At 46.2% G+C, this 8,106-nt stretch overlaps 1 pseudogene; it reads right to left on the bottom strand.

Annotated features, from left to right (window-relative positions):
* Window positions 1-6,793: 6,793 nt before the first annotated feature.
* LOC125531903 lies at window positions 6,794-8,104 on the bottom strand (annotated as a pseudogene).
* Between the last annotated feature and the right edge of the window lie 2 nt (window positions 8,105-8,106).

An 8,106-nucleotide genomic window follows, 5' to 3' on the forward strand; every position in this document is an offset into this window, starting at 1 on the left:
GTCATTCCCTTGTTGAAGGCATCGCTGTTGAGAAGTTCCAGGCCACTATCTGCTACCTCCGGGGGAAACCTAGATCAGTAGATCGGATGACGGCCGCATTATTGTGTCGTTTCCCTCTTGTGGCGTCAATCTTAGAGGGGTACACGGGCTCGAGGGACCAGTGGACGGAATAATTGGTGGAGCGGTGATTCATCTTGCACATTAATGGTGGCGTTTCTTGGCGGTATGGCGCAGTGGAGACTCGACGCCCGATGTGTGGCGAGGGACTCGCGCAGGAGGGTGACGCTATCAAGCGTCATGGTGGCGTCGATGGTAGAGAGGTCGGGAAAGGTGGTGCAGTAGTACAACACTGAAGATGGATTGGTGGCAGGTGGCTGCGACGGCCTCATACCCGGCAGGCGTCCTGGTAGAGGAGTGCGCCGGACTGGAAGGTGCCACATACCTGGCAAGCGTCCTGGTTGGGACCACAGGTCTTAGATGTTTAGGTTTGGCTGCGATGTATGTTTGGTATTAGGCCCAGACTATCAGCGCCCCTTTATCATTTGGATAGGAGTTGCGACAGTTGTTGCTTAGACGGTGGCTTTAGTCTTACTGTTGTATCACTTTGTAAGGTCTTGTGAGAATAATTAATAAAGTGGCTGTATGCATCGCCCAGATGCAGAGGCCGGGGGTCCTCCTCCTATTCTAAAAATATATGCCGCTATGATGTTATCAGTAATGATGCGCCCTGGCACAAATGCACTTTGTGTCTCACTGATTATATCTAGAAGAAAAACCTTCAGGCGTGCTGCAAGCATTTTTGAGATCACCTTATAAACCACATTACATAAACTGATAGGCCTAAATTGGGTGATCTTCTCTGGGTTGCCCACTTTGGGAATCAACACGATAGTAGTAGAATTCCAACCTTCTGGGATCGTACTTGTATTGACAGTCGCAAGAACCTTCTTCGTTAGATCTCCTCCGAGCAGATGCCAAAACTTTTTTATAAAAGATAGCATGTAATCCATCCAGTCCTGGTGCTTTCAAATCACTAATACTGAATAAAGCTTTCCTGGCCTCCTCCTCTGTGTATGGAGCCATAAGTGACTCATTCATATAATTCGTAACACGCCTATTAACTTTATTTATAACATTCATCGCTAGTACATTAACTTCATCAGAGAAGAGATGTTGAAAGTACTCAGTAATGAAACTTCGCATAGCTTCATTGTTCTCTCGTCATACACCTGAGTCATCAAGCAAGCGTTTAATGTAATTTCGTTTCTTCCTTGCCGATGCAAAATTATGAAAGAAACTAGTGTTCCAATCACCGAATTTTAGCCAGTTTGCGTGGCTATGTTGTACCCAATAGATCTTTTCCTTCTTCAAATTTTCTTCTATCTCCATTAGCAATATTCGCTGCCTGTCTCCCGCCTCGTCGGTGAGAGGGCCTGACCGCAGCAATTCCAACTCCGCCTTCAGCTCCTTCAAACGCCGATAGGGATCCTTCAAGATCGAACGATCCCATTCATGCATGGTGGCGTGTACACTTGCTGTGCGCTCTGCAATGTGCGCCAACGGATTGGTTCGATCCCAAGCTTCAGTCACAATTTGCATAACATTCTCCTCTTGCAGCCACCTAGATTCAAAGCACCTCTGATGGTTTCGCTGATGGTCCCCCTGTACATCTCCCTCCGTATCAATGAATATCGGTCTGTGATCAGACTTGGTGTGTGCAGCGTTAGTAATCTTTGCCTCAGGAAAAAGCCCATAGAACTGACCATTACATACCGCTCTGTCGAGTCGTTCTCTAAGCCTCCTCCTCCTTCAAGTATATAAATCACCACTACAACCCATGTCCTCCAATTCGCAATCAACAAGGGCATCTCTGAAATTTTGCATCATGTGCATTGGCCTCGGTGCACCGCCCTCCTTCTTGTGGGAGTATAAGATCTCATTAAAATCCCCGGCTATCAACCACGGGAGTTTTATTCGTTGATGTAGATCACGCAAACATGACCATGGCATATGTTTATCTTCCCACTTCGGCTCATCATAAAACCCTGTAAACCTCCAAACCTCATGCGTGCCATCCCCCACGGTAACATCTATGAAATTTTTATCCTTATCTCTGAGTTGAATTGCCAATGATCTCCGCCAAAACAGAAGCAAACCACCACTCGCCCCATTACTTTCATGCACCTCCATGCTGTCCATCTTTAACTTTTTTCGGAGATTTTCTGCCTTAGCTTTGTTCAGATGCGTCTCGGACAGAAAGACGACATCCGGCCCCCACTGCTTCTGGACGTCCAGAAGCGCTCTTTCTGCCGCAGCACTAGCCATGCCACGACAGTTCCAACATATGAGTTTCATTATTCACGGCGATCACCCGCCAGTCAAACAAGCCAAAACGCCGTACGCCCAAACCCTAACTCGCAAGGAGCAGAGTAGACGGAAAACAACGACGGGACGAAACACCGCTCGCTGCGGAGGCCAACGCCGGGACAGAAAAGCTGGACGAACTTGAAGTTGTCTACTGATCCGGTCAGCAGCCAAGTTCCTGATGCATAAGCACCAGAAGGACTCCGTTTACTCGATAGCCAATTAGCCACTCATGCGTGCGGCCCGTTTAGAAAGAAAAAAATCGGTAGCCACTCATGCGTGCGGCCCGTTTAGAAAGCAATCGCGCTACTCGGAGTCAGCGGCAGCCGCACGGATCAGACGTCCGATCGCAGTCCTAGTGTTCATCGGAGAAGTTTATTTCTCGGCAACAAACGGTTTCCGATCCACAAGACAAGACGACTGCCATATCCTCTATAAAATCTTGGCGATCGAGGGTACGTCTCCTCGTCTCGTCCGATACTCCAATAAAATACATCCATCGATCGATAGATTCATAGATAGATCAGGCCTAGCTAGGAGAGTATGTCGCATCGGCCGCCGCCGCATGCTGAAGCCGCCGCAGGCAGGGGCAGGGGCATGGGCAAGGCGCGAGTGGTGGAGGGCTGGGCCCATAACCAGGAGGCAGAGCTGGCTCGCATGTCGGACATGTTCCGGGACTTCCCCATCGCCGTGGTGGCCACGTCCTACGACATCCCTCCCCGCCCCGTCCCAGCCTGCACCCGCGAACTCACGGCAGATGCCGACGGCGTCTACCACATTACTGGCCTCATGCCGTACCATCGCAACATGGACGCCAACTGCGAGCACATCTCCAACAGGGCGAGAGGCGTGCGGTTTCTGCAGATCGCCCTGGCGCTGGTCAACCGCGACGGAGACCTCGGCCGCGTCTGGCGGTTCCATCTGGATGTGCCGTCGGCCAAGGAGGAGCGGTTTATGTTGAAGCTGGGCGTGGAGCCCTATGTAGGCCGCATCGATCGCGCCCGCTTTGGCAACGCTCTCAGGGCCTGCCGCGCCGTGATGGTAACCGATGTCACATGGGTGACCTCGGACGGCGCCGAGGATATCGCCCACTTGGTGGATTGCTTATTGAACGGTGCCCGGATCTATCCAAAAGAAAACCAAGACCGTTACGGGCTCATCCGTCTGATCCGGATTCACTTTCAGGAACTTTACGACCTCAAATTTCTCGCGGAGTGGCGAACTCTGGCTGGAGAGGAGCCTCCGCTGTTTGCAGCCGCCAAATCGCCTGATGACCTCCTCCACGGCTTCCTCGCGCTAATGAGGGAGCCCAAGTTCAGAGAGCGGATGATGGAATACAATGGGATCTTGTGCGGGCTCGGAGACTGGTCCAGCGACGAACTCGATGACTTGAGGTTGAGCTACGAGGAGCAAGAGAGGCAATTCAAGGTCAGATTCGCTGAGATAAATGGCCTCGATGTGTCTGATCTCGAACATGTCCATATGCACTAATGGAATTGGATCAATGATGCAACATGTAACCATATGCATGACCACATATTAGTTTATCCTTGCCAAGGCGAAGATTATTTTTTAATTCTTGGGATTTCTTCTACGTTTTCCCCTTTCTGATGTATTTTTTTATGTAATAGTAATTGTAATATGGTGTGTCTTGGAGTTGGAGTAATTCGTAGCTTTGCTCTGGAAGGCATCCCATAACAAATGTGATATGTTCCATTGCTGGTGTAGCTCATTTTTTAGCGCAAATTCGCAGGAGCATGCACGTGTCGGAAGGGTTGCAGCCGTCGATCTGCACCAATGTCCGGACACATGTTTCCATGAAATTGGTCGAAAAAAGGATGGAAATTCTGGACTGCATGAGTACGACATAGTACACATGTTCTTTTTGTACAAATACTTGTGCGGGCCCTTCTTATACGCCTTCCTATCCGTGTGTATGCTACGCTCCCGTTCTGTTACATACTCTGTCACAAGTTCTCTGCATTGTTCATCTTCTTCTTTCTTCATCCCAGTCCTATTTCCTCCTCTTCTGTTCGCCATGCTGGTCTTATCTTCGAGTTATGTTTCCTCCTCTTCTTTTTATATTTGTTTCCTTTCCGTCCAATTACTCCCCTTACGTTATATCCACTCATCCATTCATCCCTTGCTATCCATTCGCTAATTCATGCAACGTTCTTCCATGAAAAATTGCTACACTTGTTTTCCCAAATTTTCCCTTTTCTTGTCTCAAATACGCATGGTTCTTCTATTCGTCAACAGTTCCATCCTTGTACTGTTAAATATTCATTAGTCGAAAGACTTCAATGCATTCCTTATGAAATTTCCCCTACAGAACTACTGCACAGCCGATGCATGCCAGCCGAACATTGCACGATCCTTGATCTAGCGGTGGGCCTGCACTTTGTTCAACGCTGGTACAGTTGGGTCAGTACTATCGTCCACAAATCGTCCAAGGCATGTCGTGTGTATAGCAACACTGCATTTCGTTCTTCAATCTGCACTGATTTTTCTTTAATTTTATTTCATATCCAGTCTTAGCATGTTTTCTTTTGGTGTTCTAAGTTACAGTATATGAAATAGACCAATTGTGTCATGAAACTTACTCTGTACATTCCGTTTTCTCGGTAGGAACTTGTGTCGATTCAATTTATTACCGCGCACAGCCAACAAGTCGTGCGCCCAACTTAGCTTTTTTTTTCTCTTAAGGGGAGCGCCCAACTTAACTAACATTAACATAAATATTTCTGGTGCGCAGACCGCAAACGACTCATCTTGTTTCTCGGTTCTCTTTCCCCATCCTCTTCTCTCTTTCTACTCCCATATTTTAGATCTTCTCTGTTCAGACTCCTACCAGAGGTTGCTTTCACTGTTTGCCAGATGTCGACGGCGACAATCATCGACGACGATGACTCCGTCGTTCACGTATGGTTTTTTAGGTTGCCCTCCAAGAAGAGCCATGGAAAAAAACCGGCCAACCCCAATGCTGTCATGGTAAATCATGATGTATACTTCTTAATCTCGTTCAAATCATATCCAACTATTTTTTGTACTAAATTGCATGTTAGTACTTTTCTAGTGCCCAGTTTGCAATGACTGCATTGGCTTGTGCAAAAAAGACAACATTCCAAAGAACCACTCCTTCTCTCTCCTTTTTCAACGTGGCTGCAGAGAAAGAACGACAAGTTTCAAATAGTTATTTGAATCTTGTTCATCAGATGTCTGATTTAATTTTTACATAGTTCATTACAGGTTTTGCATAATTATGTGTTTGCTTATTGATTGAACAAAATGTACATCCAACATTCTTTCAATCGTCTTTGTTTATTTCATCATGTTTACAAAAATTTGTCTGATTTCAATTACCTGAGATGTTGTTTTCCTCATTTGATACACATTCCAACTCAGAAACTCGTACCAACATTCTACCTACTGTTGGACCACTACCTAATCATATACATAAGTCTTGTTTAGATACCAATTTTGATATTTATATCTACGTATCCGTAATTTTCACATTCTGTCACATGACACTTCTTAGATTGAAATATTAACACTACTCATTTTTCTCTATAATATAGTCCTTCAACAAAATAATATCACGAACATAGTCTTTTTTTTCATAATAATATTCACTTCAAAATTTTCTGTAACAATATTCGTTTTTACTTCCATTATCCTTAGGTCATCCTTTGCTTTACAAATCATGATTTCCTAAAACATATCAACATTAAAATATATGTTTGAACTCAACTTACAGTTTTGCTTCACACAAAATAAGGATTCACTTTTTGTGTTCATATCACCAATAATTAAAAAACTTATTTCACTGGCAACAACCGGAGACAATTCTTATATGTGTACCAGCTCCACTTCTGTCACAAGTCCTCTCTCACAGCACTTCTGTCACATTTAACTATTGCTGGACCACTACCTAAGCATACATAAGTTTTGCTTGCATATCAGTTTTGATATTCATGTGTATATATCTGTAATTTTCATATTACATCACATGAAACTTCTTAGATTTTAATATTAACCCTACACATCGTTCTTCATAAATATAGTATTTAAACAAAATAATATCACCAACATATAATTTTTTTCATAAGAATATTTAGTTAATAATTATCAGTAAATCAATTTATCCCCTGCTTTAAAAGGAATATTTTTTTAAAATATATTGACAATTGTTGTCGTACCAACAAACTGAAGCCAAATTTTCAGTCCAGCCATACAAACCATTTTATCAATTATTACGTAGCGTACTACTCCCTCAAGTTTACAGAGGAAGTACACCTTAAATCTGTAAAATAACTTGTACCCTCTCTGTAAAGAAATATAAATGTTTCTAGATCACTAAGTAGTAATCTAAACGCTCTTTTGTTTCTTCACAGATGGAGTACTAGTTTAACCGAGCGAGACCATAGGCCTAGGCGGCTACGGTACGGCCGCCATCGATGCAGATGACCTGCCCGATGATGTACGAAGCAGCCGACATGCAGAGGAACTAGGGATGGCAATGGGTAGGGTATGGGCGGGTACAACCTCCTTCTACCCAAACCCATACCCATAGAAACTTTCTATACCCACCCACTTCAATACCCATGGGTATAAGCTGACACCCATGCCCATACCCATTGGATATCCTATACCCAATGGGTATCCATTGGATACAATATATAGCATTCAAATTCTTAAAAGGTAGAGAAACGAGTTCAAAATTCAAGTGATCATGGTAGAGCAGTATAGCATGGATGCGGCCTCCTCCGGTGGGTGGATTCTTGAAGGCAACATGGGAGTATGAGCAGCGGTTGGTGGAAGCCCGAAATAGTGGGAGGCGGTGGTGGGAATTGGGGATCGATGCACCGAGAGTTCGACAAGAGTTTAATAGCGAAGAGTCGATATTTCATCTTTTTGAGGAGTCACATAGGACGTAGGAGGAGTGGGCGAGCAGGTGCTTATGAGCCTATGAGCTATGGCTTGTTTAAGGAATACAAGATTTAGGGTTGGACCATATGAGTTGGATGCTAACCCCACATGTTATAAGAGTTATTTTCATTTATTAATATTTTCTGGGTATCCATTGGGTTACCCATGGGCACAATTTCTTACCCATGCCCTACCCATATATTTTGCGGGTATGGGTACCCATTACCCATGGGTACAAAATCTCTCCAAGTCTTGCCCATACCCGTTGTTTTCGGGTAGGGTACCCGCAGGTTCCCATACCCATGGGCAAAACTGCCATCCCTAAGAGGAACCCTACAAGCGACGCGACCTCTTCCGGCTCGCCTAGGAGGCCCAAAGCGGTGCGCGCGCTCTCCGCCTCCCACATCCTCCGTGCCGCCTCTGAGTCCATCTGAATGCCGCTGCTGTCGAGGAGGTCCGTCCGGACGCCTCCCGGCGCGACGCAGTTGACCCGGATGCCATCGCACGCCTACTCCACGGCGAGGGTACGGGTGAGCTGGTTCAGGGCCGCCTTGGTCGCCGAGTACAACGACAACTTTGAGTATCCGAGGATCCCGCCGATGGATGAGATGTTCACCACGCTGCCGCCATTGCCAGCGAGGAGGAGCGGGTGCGCGAGCTGCGCGAGGTGGAAGCAGGACTCAAGGTTGGTGGCCATGAGACGGGTGTACTCCTCCGCCGTGCACGCCATGGCTGCCCTGAAGAAGGTCTGGCCGGCGTTGTTCACAAGAATGTCCATCTTTCCCCCCAGCTCAGCGCTGGCCGTTGCCATGA

This window comes from Triticum urartu, unplaced genomic scaffold, assembly GCF_003073215.2.
Source record: "Triticum urartu cultivar G1812 unplaced genomic scaffold, Tu2.1 TuUngrouped_contig_8348, whole genome shotgun sequence".
NCBI classification, from domain to species: Eukaryota; Viridiplantae; Streptophyta; class Magnoliopsida; order Poales; family Poaceae; genus Triticum; species Triticum urartu.